The following is a 14,075-nucleotide window of genomic DNA, read 5'->3' as shown; positions in this document are numbered from 1 at the left end:
TTAATAACATTTTCTTTCTTCTAGCTTACTTTACTGTAAGAAAGTTAGTTCTCTAGCTTTATTATACAGTATATAACACATATAACATTACAAAACATGGGTTAATCAATGTTTATGTTATCGGTAATGCTTCCAGTCAATGGTAGGCTGTTGGCAGTTATGTTTTTGGGAAGTCAAAAGTTATGCTTGGATTTTTGACTGCACAAGGAGTCACTGCCTCAACCCCTGTGTTATTCAAGGGTCTAGTGTATATGATTCTTAAGCTTCCAGTGAATTTTACTGATAAAGGAACTGAGTGTTTTGGTGGCTTTCCAAGGACAGTTGGCTTCCAAGGCAGAGTTCGGTTCAGAAACTAGATTTTCTAACTCTAACAGTCCAACGGTCCAATCAAGGGTCATTTATTTCTTCAACAAAAATAGATTGAGCACCTGCTATACACCAGGTAATCTAGGCAGTGGGAATTTGGTGCCATCCCTGCCTTTTTTGTGGGTAGCGATGGATGATTAGCAATAAACATAAAAATTAAATAATCTACATTTAGTATGTTAAAGTTAAAAGGTACGTTAAAATGGGAAACATGAAACAGAATAAAGAGGATTTGAAGGGCTAGAAAAGAGGCTACAGTATGAAATGCATGAGAAGGTGAACTTTGAAGGCGGTAAAGGAATGAGGCTGCAGCTATCTGGGAGAAGAGCATTCCAGACAGAGGGAAGAGAGTGGGAACACTGAGGCAGAAGCAGACTGGCATGTCTGGGGACAGCAAGGATGTCCGTATCAGGAAAGCAAAGAGAACTGAGACTGTAAAGAGTGGAAGGAGAGGACATCAGACAGGAGGACAAGTTGTGAAAACCATTAGCCATGGGAACCATTGCAAGGAGTTTAGCTTTCTAATACAAGAAACACAGGAAAACCCATAGTCAGAGACTCAGTTGCCTGCATGGGCCAAGCAAGTAATGTTATGAGCAGTGTGGTCAGAAGGGACTGGGACACAGATGTGCCTGCCTCATCTGAACTGGCACAGATGTGCTTGCTTCATCCTCCTGCTCACCTCTGTTGTCCCCAAAAGAGAAGGCAGAGCCAATGAGGCCTGATCTACCTTTTTATTTATTTTTTAAATTTAATTTAGTTTTTATTTTTAGAGACAGGGTTTCACTCTGTTGCCCAGGCTGGAGTGCAGTGGTGCAAACACTGCTCACCACAGCCTCGAGCTCCTGGGCTTAAGCAATCCTCGTGTCTCAGCTTCCTGAGTAGCTGAGACTACAGGCATGTGTCACCACCTCAGCTAATTTATGTTTTGTTTTGTTTTATTTCATTTATTTTTGTAGAGATAGGGTCTTGCTGTTTTGCCAGGCTAATCTTGAACTCCTGGCCTCAAGCAGTCTTCCCTTCTCAGCCACCCACAGTGCAGGGATTATAGGTGTGAACCACTGTGCCTGGCCCTGACCTACTTTTCAAGAGGAGCTGGGAACCTGGATTTTCACATGAAGCCACCTGATTTTTTTAAAAGAAACACTAGCAATGAATTCCATTCTATCAAAGCACTGTACCTACCCCTTCCCCCAACCAATGCCTCCGATTATAGAATTGTGACAAATGGACCCAGTTCAAGTCCTTTGCATTATACCATGTTGTCCTGAGGTCCTAAAATCATCAGGCCTATCTGATAGATTGTGGAACATTAAGAAGAATCGGGCCATTATCTGCATCACTTGTATTCAAACATGAGAATTAACCTCTATTAGTACAACACCTCTTTGTGTTGCAATGATCCGTGCCTGTGCCTGCTTTCTTTACTAAATTGTGAGCTCGCCAAGGCCAGGGACTGAATATTCCTCGGTTTTGACCTCCCAGCAGAAGGCTACACACATAGTAGGCATTCAGTAATTGTTTATTGAATAAAGTGATGATGGTGACTTTGTAAAAATAAAAAAGTCTGCATATGTATTAGGGCTGGAAGGAAAAGAAAAGGTACAAAAATAAAATTTGGGTTGTGTTAAAGGTTGGTGTTTAGAGGAGTCATTTTCCTGTTTTGCAAACTCCCCATACTGTTATTATATTGATTTCATAATTTTAATGGGAGAAAAATGTTATAATAAAAAAATCAATTAATCTTCTCTGCCTGTCCTTTCATAGCTGTTTGCCCAGGAATACAGACCTTGCTGGGGAAAATCACTACAACATTCTACCCACTGGCCCCAAGCACTTACACCACAGAGCTCGCAACCAAGGCATTTACAACTAGATATTATGGTTACCTTTGGGAATTCACATGCTCTCATTGCATTATTAAAACCAAATATCTCTCCTGCACCAAGAGCTAGGCCAGCCCAGCCCAGAATTTCCAAGCTCTTTTTGAAAAAAGAAAAAAAAAAAGTTATGTTTAACAAATGGTTGGGGTTCTGCAGTAAGAATCGATAAAAAGAGAAGCAGTGCCTGGGTTAGGGGTTCTGCAGTAAGAATTGATAAAAAGAGAAGCAGTGCCTGGGTGAAGACACAAAAGGGATGACAGGTTGGCCTTACAGATCATTGTGGGTGATTCAAGCAATGATGCATCTATGATGGAACATCTAAGTCCTAATTCCAGAATGGTGTGGGAAGTCCAACTCAGCAGATAAGGCCTGGCACAATGGAAACCAAGTAATAATCAAACACACTGGGGGTCAGATGCACAGTAAGCATACGTCCACCCCTCTCCAAGTCTACCACTCCATACAGTCCCATCCATCGGGAAAATGATGTGAGTTGGGTTTTTGTAAATGACGCCATACTAGGCAAATGCCCTATGCATGGCAAATGCCTTATGCATGAACACGAGGGCTCTGATGCAAGAACAGAGGACTGGTGTATTGGGAAGGGAAATTGATCAGTCCTAACTGGGAGCACCTATAACGAAGTTCCATCCTGTGGATTGAGTCAAGTAGAGAGGAGAATGAAACCAATTTGCAATGATGGATTCTGGTACCTAAGACCCATTTCTATATTGCTCCAGGATCTGACTAAAGGGAAGAAAGAAAGGAAGTGTTAGCCAAATGGGAACTTAACCATCAACTTTATAATACTCAAACCCTCTCCTTGACCCCTTCCCTCACAGAAGAAGGCCATCTGAAGAGCATGGTTTAGAATTGACTCTAGAATGGTGGTTTCCAATTCTACCCACTATGCTTTTGGGGCCATGTTGTTCCGTAGAGCAGCCCCAGAGTTGACCCAAAAATGAATGGAAAGAAGCCAGAACACAGTTGATATCTCCACCTTCAGTTCTTCTAAGAACAGACTGGTCCAGAAGAGCTAGAGACCATGGTATACATGAACAGTGACCACATCTACCAGTATAGCATGTTCTCATCAATTTCTTGGCTACCCCATCTCACTTGGGGAAAAACAAAATAGACAAATGGAAGCTCCCTTTTCATGTTTTCTTAAAAGGTTAGAAATATTGACAAAAGCTCTCTTTTTGAGACAGAGTCTCGCTCTGTCAACCAGACTGGAGTGCAACGGTCCAATCTCGGCTCACTGCAACCTCTGTCTCCTGGGTTCTAAGCAATTCTCCTGTCTTGGCCTCCCATAGCTGGGATTACAGGCGCATACCACCTTGCCCGGCTAGTTTTGTATTTTTAGTAGAGACAGGGTTTCACCATGTTGGTCAGGCTGGTCTCAAACTCCTGACCTCAGGTGATCCACCCGCCTTGGCCTCCCGAAGTGCTGGGATTAGAGGCATGAGCCACTATGCCTGGCCAAAGCTTTCATTTTTATGGAAACACAAAAGTAGAGAGGAACATACCTACTGTGGATCAGATACTCTGCTCTGTGCTAAACATGAAAGCACTGATGGAGCCTCTCCAGTGTTCTAGGCACCTTTAATTATATTTATTCTTTTAATCCTCCCAATAATCTTATGAAGCAACTCAGATGCAATGAGAAACTGAGGCACAGTGAAGTTACATGATATGGCTCCTAAGTGGCAGAGTCAGGCTGAGAGCCCGGAGGTTTCACATCAGAGTGTGTATTCTAACCTCTGCGTCAGAGCTAAGGCATGCCAACCTCACACCAGCCCCTTGTCCCTGTTTGACAGGTGAGGAATGTGCAGTTTGCCTATGGTTTCTGGGTGCAGAACCCGGGCCTGGCTGAACCCACAGCATGAGTGCTATAAATGAGCAGTTATCAAGACCTCAGAGCCATGTGTCTAATTGGCAGGTAGAGACCCACCAGAGAAGATCCCATGGTTAACGCTGATCCAAGGCATCGTGGCTCTGGCTTGCTACTTATTCCTAGCTCCACTCAATGACAGGCATAGGAGACAGGAGGAAGACAGTGTGCTCCTCCTACCTCTCTAATCAGGGAGGCCTGAGTCTGCAGCTGGGGATGGCTGCAGATGTGGCTGCTATCCTTGGCTGCAACATTAGGATCACTTGGAATACATTTTAACAGAAAAATTTCAGCTCCCAATGTAGTTAGTCTGAAATGAGGCCCTGACATATAGGTTTTTTTTTTTTTTTTTAAGTTCCCAGGTGATTCTCATGTGTAGCAATGGTCGCGAAACAGTAGGCAAGGAAACACATCTTGAACTGACAATTAGAATTAAAATATCCTCCTAAACTAACCTTCATCTAAGACACCTGGGGCTTGACTGGGCAATGACACTTAAAATGGAAACACTCTGCCGTTATTTTTGGCTCTTGGTACTAATGCTGTGTCTGTCAGGAGGGTCTGGGGAGGGGGTTGTGGGTGAGGGCTGAACTTGAATGATGAGGCCACACAGATGGGACAAGAATCAGCAATGCACTGCCCTTGTTTGGTAAACACACCCAGTGCTTAATGGTGCCTAATGGTGCCTGTAATTGATGCCTAAAGTTATTTAAAAGTAAATTCACTAGAAAATAATTAGCAATTTTATAGCTCACTACTTCCTAATTTTATGGATAAAATTTTTTTCCATGGTTTTATCAGGCACCACAATACAACGTGCTGTGAAATCACTTGCCCAAAATGGAGGTAAACATGGGTCCTGTAAAGAGGTAAATAATTTTGAAAAAAATATTGTTTGCTTATGCAGTCTCACCGATGGGAATGTAGGCCTTTCTTCTTTCCCTTCACCACCATCGCCCCCCCCAACTCTCAATCTTCAGATTGAATCTGCAATAAATTATCCTTAATCAACATCAAGGGAAAGTTGTAGAAAGGCAGCTTGGGGATGGCTTAGCTCTCACCTTGGGCTCTCTTAACTTTAGCAGTGGGAGTAGAGAAAAAAATTGTGTTCTCATTAGCCCCGATACGTCTTTCCTTAATGAGCTTGTAGAAATAATCATTACAACACATTAGCTCACCTCTCACTCTCCCCACCCAGCTAGCCCAGAGGTACAGGAGAAATGGAGTAATAGAAATGAATTTACCAAACATTTTGCTGAAGTTTTACTCAAGCTCGAATGGCCCTTTCTGGGGCCCTCTATTCATGACCAGTAGAGAAATGAGTTGCTCTTGTTTGCTGTACAGAGGTTCTCAGTGTCTTTTACAAACCTTCTATAGATGATAACCAGTGTCTGCATCTATGAAATGGGCATGATAATCTTTCCCCTGCTTGTTACTAAAGTTGTGATTTGTGAACCAGCAGCATCTGCATTCTTGAAAGCTTTTAGAAGTGCAGAATTTCAACGCTCGTCTCAAAACTATTAAAAGAGAATCTCTGGGGCTATGGAGCAGATATTTGTGTTTTAATGCATTTTCAGGTAATTCTTAGGCATGCTAGAGTTTGAGAATCAACGTCTTATGGGGATACTGTGAGCAGCCAATAAGAAAGCAAGTGAGAATATACCCTGCAAAGAAAATTGAGAGATGCTACTGAAATTCTGGATACTATTGTTTCTTTTTATAAATACAAAAATTAAATATATAAAAATATATACAAATTTTTATATTTATATATAAATTTACATTTATATGTATATTTGTAATTATATATTACTATATATAATATATAAATTTATATATTATATATTTATATATTATAAATGTATATTATAAATTTAAATTATAAATTTTATATTATATAAATGTTTATGTATTTGTTTATATATTACATTTATATTTTATATTACATTTATATCATATATTACTATATTATATAGTAATATATAATACATATGTAATATATAAATTTATGTATTATATATATTTATATATTATATAGTAATAATATATATTGCTATATATAATATATAAATTTCATGTATATGTATATATAAAATTTGTATAAATTTAAGGGGTACAAGTGCAGTTTTATCACATGGATATATTGCATAGTGGTAAGGTCTGGGCTTGTAGTGTACCATTACCCAAACATTGTACATTCTACCCATTAAGCAATTTCTCATCCCTCACCTCTCCCACTCCACCATCTTTCTGAATCTCCAGTGTCCATTATTTCACACCCTGTGTGTATGTGTATATACAGTGTATATGTACACAATATATTGTGTATATATGTATATATTGTGTATACATACAATATATTGTATGTACACACACACACAAACACACCATATTTTCTGTATCCAATTATCTGTGGATGAACCCTTAGGTTAATTCCATATCTTTGTTACTGTGAATAGTGCTGCAATACACATATGAATGCAGGCATCTTTTATATATAAAGATTTCTTTTCCTTTGGGTAGATACCCAGTAGTGGGATAGCTGGATTGAATGCCAGTTCTATTTTTTTTTTTTTTTTTTTTTGAGACAGAGTTTCACTTTCTTCACCCAGGCTGGAGTGCAGTGGTGCAATCTTGGCTCACTACAACCTCCACCTCCCAGGTTCAAGAGATTCTTGTGCCTCAGCCTCCCAAGTAGCTGGGACTACAGGCACGCACCACCATCCCAGCTACGAATGCTAGTTCTATTTTTAATTCTATGAATTATAAACCTAGAAAACTCATTCTTTTGCTTCATCAAAACTCCCTATCTATATTATTAAATCATGAACCCTTTAGGGGCAGATACATATTGTAAAGCAGGTTGGTGTAAGAGTCTAAGAGCTTGTGGGGACTGGGGTAAAGTGGTGGCCTGCACCCTACCTACAAGCAACTCAGTAGATAAACAACAGAATGGTGCAGGCCAGACACAATAGTTCTGCAAGGTGAATTTGGTCTGAGGACTACCATTATGTACCATACAAATGTTTGGACTGCCCAACCCAAAATGTATCTCCAATATTCCTTGTATTTCTTAACTTCAATTTTTGAAATTATTGTAATTAATTGTTTCACAGTCTGGTACACTCTAGTAATCTTCCTGGGCAACAGATTATTTGGGCCATTCTCCCATGGTCTAATAAAGCCATCTCTGATAAGATGTAGTCATTTCCCTCTGGGTGATGTTCACTCTCTGACCACCAAGCGCTTGGTAAGAGCAAGGATCCAGGGAGCATTAGCTAGAATAATGTCACCTGGGGGCCTCTTCCCAAGGTCATCATTAGCAATGCTGGCCGTCCATGAGAAATTGCCTCTCCGTTTGAATGCAATATACTGATGTAATGACTGTTTTAGAGGAAGAGAAGGAATTCTGCAAATGGAATGGGCTTTATCAAGAAGGTTGAGTAAGTTAAGTACTTTCAAGAAATTCCACTGGGCAAAAATGGCCAAGAGCCTGTGCCGTCTGGATGGCAGAAGCTACTGGCTCTAAGTCCCCATTGTTCGTGCACACTCCCCACTTGGCTATATGCTGTTCCCCACCTGGGAGAAAGGGGGCAAAAGGAAACCAGGCTGGGTTGGAAAACTTCCTGAGACAGATGACTTAACTCTCTGTTCTGCAGAATTGGGTTCATAACCTAAATCAGAGTCAAATGACATCATGGATTGAAAAACGATGTATAAGCTTCAGGCTGCAAAGTTAAGTCAGTATCATAGCTCATCTGTGTCAGTCCAGCAATAGCTCAGTAAATCTCTTTCCTCCGTGGTGACAGAGAGTGGCTGGCTAGCATAATGGGCAAATGTCCCACTATGCACTTGAGATGGATGTAAAATCCCATCTCTGCTTACCTAGTGAAGCCCAGAGAAGCCCCAAAGGGAGAAATGCTCAACTAGACCCTGGGATGGAGTCTTGACTCTGCCATGTCTTAGTTACGTAACCTTAAGGTGACATCTTAACTCATGTGGTTTGCAGTTTCCTCACGTGTAAAATGGAATGACATTACAGCCTACCTCATAGAGTTGTTGGATAAAATAGAGTTCAATCATCCATGCAGTGTGTGATATTCTTCATTCACCTGGCTAATATTTATGGAGTGCTTACTTTGGGCCAAGCACTACTCTAGGAGCCCAGAATAGAGTGACACACAAGAGCCAGTGGGTCCCTGGCCTCCTGTGGCTTATGTTCTAGTGGAAGAGACACAGCAATTTTTTTTTTGAAACAGCGTCTGGTTCTGTCACCCACACTGCAGTGCAGTGGCATGGTCATATCTCACTGTGACCTCAAACTCTTGGGCTCAAGTGATCTTCCCACCTCAGCCTCTCCAGTTTCTAGGGCTACAGGTGTGCACCACTATGCCTGGCTAGGTAGCAAGCAATTGAACACATAAAGGTAATGTATGCTGTGTTATAGCAACAGGGACTGAGAAGTGCTATGAACAAAAACACTCCAGGCTAAAGGAATAGAGGACCAGGGTGGAAGGGTCGTGATGTTAAATGGAATCAACTGGGAAGGCCTTTCTGAGACGGGAAGATTTGAACAGGAACCCAACAGGGTGAGGCAATAAGTCACAGGTATATCTGGCAGAGAGCACTTCAGGTAGAGGGAAGGGCACCTAACATTTGTTAAGTGTTCAAGAAACCCACCTTAAGATAAAGTTCTACACACTGATGGTACTTAGACATAAAGGAGTTCTTACTCTTGATGATAAAATGCTAAAAGGAGCATCAAATGAGGTTGTGGAATCTCCAAAGAGTTGCAGAAAGAGACAAAAACTGTCTTTCCCAGACTGTTTATCTTACCTCTTGAGGTCTTTAATGAGGTTTTCAGATGAAAAGTCAGATGCCCATCATAGCCTGGCAAAATATACAGTGAAAGTCTGAAGTTTCTAATTCTTCAGAAATGTGAGCAGCTCTTCTCTTTCAATTATTGGTCATATTACCTCTTTATAAGAGATCAGTAAGCTCAGTGGATAAAGAGGCTACAACTGAGAAAGCTAGATAAAGAGGTGGGAAGGGGGGCTTAAATGAAGATTGAAGACTCTGCCTGGTGCTCTCGTCATTAAATAATGTATTTACTTGATTGGTAAACCTTTCATTCATCTCTTTGTTCAATAATTCCTGTATCAATCCCAGCACCAGGCATCAGGGAGACAGAGATGAATGAGACATTCCTACCTCCAAGGAGCTCACAGTCTAGTGGAAAACAATGGTTCAGAGAAGTGGCATTGCATGATCTTAAGTGGCACTGTAGAACATTTAAAATGCAGAGGATGGGACAACCAATTCAGCCGGGGAATCAGGGAAGGTATATTTCAGCCAGGTCTTAAAGCATTAAGGGAATCACAAAAGGTATATTTCAGCCAGGTCTTAAAGCATTAAGCATGAGTAATACTGTGCATAGAAAGAAAGGATTGGTGTAGGGAAGATATTACAAGTACAAAGTACAGCAGAAACTGTGTAGGGAATGATGAAAAATCAGTGTAGCAGGAGCATTGAGCAGGAAGTAGTTGCCAGAGAAGAGGCTGGAGGGGGATGGTCTGGGGACAGACTGTACAAGTCTTTAAGCACTAAGCTGAGGCATTTGGAATCTATCATACAGGCAACAAGGAATCATGAAAAATATTGTATTGGTTTTTCCAGGATCTCCTTTTGAAATCATGCTCCCCCATTCAATAATTATGTTTCCCAAGTCATAAGGGTAGGGGCTGGCTCTTCCCAGTCCCTGAGGGTGACTTAAGCCAGACTCTGAGACTGTTCCAGATCCATGGCCACACCGATTAGTTTCTGAGTGACCATGTGACCTATTTTCTTGATGGAGCCCTTATGAAAATGCTTTCTTCTGTGGAATTGTTAAGAGTAATGTAGGCTAGACTGCAAGTAGCTTTAATGATCTCATGTGAAAAAAACTCTAAGAATGAAATCAAAAAGAGATCATCAGAGGTAAAATGCTGAAAGACAGAGGGGGTAAAAAGGATGGGGTTGAAAAAGAGAGCACTTACTGATATTATTAAATTATTAGATATAAATTATACCTGAAGTCAGCCACCTTTTGTAAATCTGTTCCATGAGCCAGTAAATTCCCTTTAGTCCTGAATCATATTTGAGTTGTGCTGCCTGTCACTTCCAATTAAAGAAGTAAGTGACTAATATAGGTATTACACAAGTAGTGTATTAGTAAGGGGATGATGTAATCAGTTTCCCTTGTCAGTTAACATGGCCCCAGATGTAGAATAAATTACAAATAGAAAAGGGACTAAACTGGTGAAAGGTGGACCACTATGGGGAGACCTCAAAAGAACCAGTAAGATTAATGCAAATGCTTAGCATAAATATGTCTTATGCAACTATTTGCAAAATCTAACAGCCCTAAATGGGATTGATGAGAGGTAGCTGGATTCTGGACATATTTGCTTTTAAATTATAGGCAAACATAAGTGAAAGAAAGGGGCAAGAGTGAATATAGATTTTGGCTTGGAAAGACAAAGCAGCCATTTACTCAGATGAAGAAACATTGGGAGAAACAAGTTAGGATGATTTAGGACATCTGAAATTTGATTTGGATGTATTAAGACTGAGATGCCTATGATATTCCCAAATGGTACTTCAATAGAAGAATCTGGAGTTCAAGAGAAAGCTCTGGGCTAAAAATGTGCAATTTGTAGTCACCAGCATAGAGGGTGTCTAAAATCATGAGAATGTTTAAGGTTACCTAGTAATAAAAATACATAAAGAAGTAACTAAAGGACCTGGAAAATGAGGTGTAACCAGCATGAGAAGGACTGAAGGACCTGGAAAATGAGATGTAACCAGCATGCAAGGATGAAGAGTGACCAATGGTGTGGATTAGTAATACAAATAATAGATGTTCTTGGAAAGTGAAGTAAGGCAGGTGTTGGAGAGAGGGATGAGTGATCAACTGTATAAATGCTGCTGATAATCTAAGTACCATGAATACAGGATTACTCCAGAGATATTAGTTGTTACTCTTCTTGGTATTTGTCCTTAACTCAAGATAGAGCCTCTGGAGGTTGTTTACCTTAATGGGGGTTGTTTAGAGTCAGGTATTTAATAGGATTTAGGTAACTTGGGATTTCAGATGTCTTGAACCTGAAATTTGGGAGAAGAGCATCTATAGGTTGGATGTAATATGTTAATGCCCCCAAAATTTAAGAAGCCTCTGGGGGAATTTGTAACTTGTATAATTGTGGTGGTGCAGAAAAGATGCTGAATCCAAAGATGTGTTACGAAATGTTATTTTTAATATGATAGAGGAATAGAATTGCAAGGGAATAAAGCGATGCATTGCAAGGTGAAAAACAAAAAAGAGTCCACATATGTCTGAAACCAGTGCTGCTTTTTTAAATGTACATTTGATATATCCTTGCCAGACCCCACAATGCCAGTCCACATCATGAAGTCATAATGATTCTCCCAGATGCTGAGGTCTAATATCCATGCATTCTCTCCTCTGTCCTATGGACCTTAAGGGTCTTATAACCTGGATATGTACATATGCAAACATGATTCACAATAGCAAGTATCTTAAGCAATGAAGACGTTTCTTCTCACATTTGATAAAAAGCTTGGAAGGAGGTAGTTGCAGGGTTGCATGATTCAGTAGATAAAGAAGGCCAACAAAGAGCCAGGCTCTTTTCATCAGTTCTTCCCTGACATTGTCAGTGTCAGCCATATTTGCCTTCATGGTCACAAGATGGCTGCCACAGCTCTTACATCTCTCATCCTCACAATAGCATTCAAAAGTAGAAAAAATAGATCCCTTTCCTCTTAGCCTTGGTCACTGTCATCTATCTATCTATCTATCTATCTATCTATCATCTATCTATCTATCTATCTATCTATCTATCATCTATCTATCTATCTATCATCTATCTATCTATCTATCATCTATCTATCTATCTATCTATCATCTATCTATCTATCTATCTATCATCTATCTATCTATCTATCATCTATCTATCTATCATCTTTAAGGATTCTATTTCTGTGAATCTCTGAGCTGACCACTGCTCAGGCTTCACTGGCTATTAGGAGCTCACATGAATTGCTTAGATTAGTCACGGGCCATTCCTTGGGGATAGAGAAGAGGTCCTCTTTCCCTCCACACATCGCCATCACTTACCAAAACAAAAGCAGGGTTCTTTTAACAAGGGAAACGGGAGAAGATAGCTGTTGTATAACACCATCTGTGTTAGGAACTATGGCCATTCACAATATAAGTTTGGGATTTAGCTATGATATTGTTTAAACCATGGGAGTGAATGACACCATTCAGAACATCTGCATGAAGAGAACTGGTCCAAAGACAGCCACCTCCCCTATTTTAAAAAAAAAAAAAGAAAAAGAAAAGAAAGCCAGGCGCAGTGGCTCACGCTTGTAATCCCAGCACTTTGGGAGGCCAAGGCCAGCGGATCACCTGAGGTCGGGAGTTTGAGACCAGCCGGACCAACATGGAGAAACCCCATCTCTACTAAAAACACAAAATTAGCCAGGCGTGGTGGTGCATGCCTGTAATCCCAGCTACTTGGGAGGCTGAGGCAGGAGAATCGCTTGAACCCGAGAGGCAGAGGTTGCAGTGTGCTGAGATCACACCACTGCACTCCAGCCTGGGCAATAAGAGCCAAACTCAGTCTCAAAAAAAAAATGAAGAAGAGAAGGAGTCTGTAAGGGTGAGACAGGATGAGAACAGAGCCGGGAGAGGTGTCTGAGAGAGGAATGGTATGGAAACAGAAGTGGGAGAGCTTCCTCGTACAAGGAGATGGCCAGCAGCATCAAATGCTACAGAGAGATCAAGTAGAAGAGGGCTAAAAATGTCCTTTAGCCCCTATTTAGCAATTAAGACAACATTAATGGCCCTATCAAGCTTTTTATTAGACTTATGGGAGCAGATATCAGAAGGCAGGTGTATGAGAAGAGGAAAGTAATTGAGAGAGTTGAGAGAGGGTAAAATCTACTTTCAAAGACTTTAGCCACAACAGTGGGCTGTTGTATGGTATTTTGAAAAGTGCTACAGAAACGTTTTTTATTTTATTTTTTAAATTAAGGATGAGATGTTCTATTTTGGACTGATGTTTATAAAGACTGAGTGAAGAGGAGGATACAGGAATAAAGTCCATGAACCTTGACGTTAAGAGTAAAGAATCTGATGCAAAAGTAGGAAATGATGAGACGTGGGTGGAAGATGAAGGATTCACGCCATGCTAGTACTTTTTAAAATTCATAATAATAACAATAATAACAGTGAGCCCACTGAGCTCTTTTTTGTTGTTGTTGTTATTCTCTCTTTTAAGCTCCTTATATATGTCATCCTATCCTCACATGTGCTGAGGCTGGTGCTATCACTGAATACATTTAATGCATGAGGTAATCCAAGTCCAATGACAGGCAGAGAGAGGCAACTTCAACTTTCTCCATGAAGCCAGCTCCTTTGGCCAAGAGAACAAGAGGGAGAAAACAGGGATAGGGATAGAAAGTTTGACAAAAGGGGGAGGTCTCAGAAACAAATACAAGAGGCCTGAAAAAAAAGAACTTCCCAGGGACCAATAAAAGAAACGAATAGCAGAACGGAGTGCCCAGCCGAGGTTAGAAACCAGAAATTTATAAGGACTCCAATCTGTATTCTCTGCTGTGAGCGCCAAACCAGAGTAAATGGATGATGGGATTCATCCTGGCTTGGGGACTGGTCCGTGAGTCTGTGATGTAGACTCAGTCCTTGTCCTGGTACCTATGGCATAAACACTTCCTATTTTATTGCGTGTTTTTTTCCTTTACTCTCAGCAGGAATCCCAGGGTAACAAAAGCCCTTATTTCCAAAGCCCTTTTCCCAAGCATTCATGGAAGCAGGTCCTCTCCCCTGACACCATTTACAGGTGCTTCCA

Source organism: Pongo pygmaeus, chromosome 18, assembly GCF_028885625.2.
Source record: "Pongo pygmaeus isolate AG05252 chromosome 18, NHGRI_mPonPyg2-v2.0_pri, whole genome shotgun sequence".
In the NCBI taxonomy this organism is placed as follows: domain Eukaryota; kingdom Metazoa; phylum Chordata; class Mammalia; order Primates; family Hominidae; genus Pongo; species Pongo pygmaeus.
Note: the sequence above shows the minus strand (reverse complement) of the source record.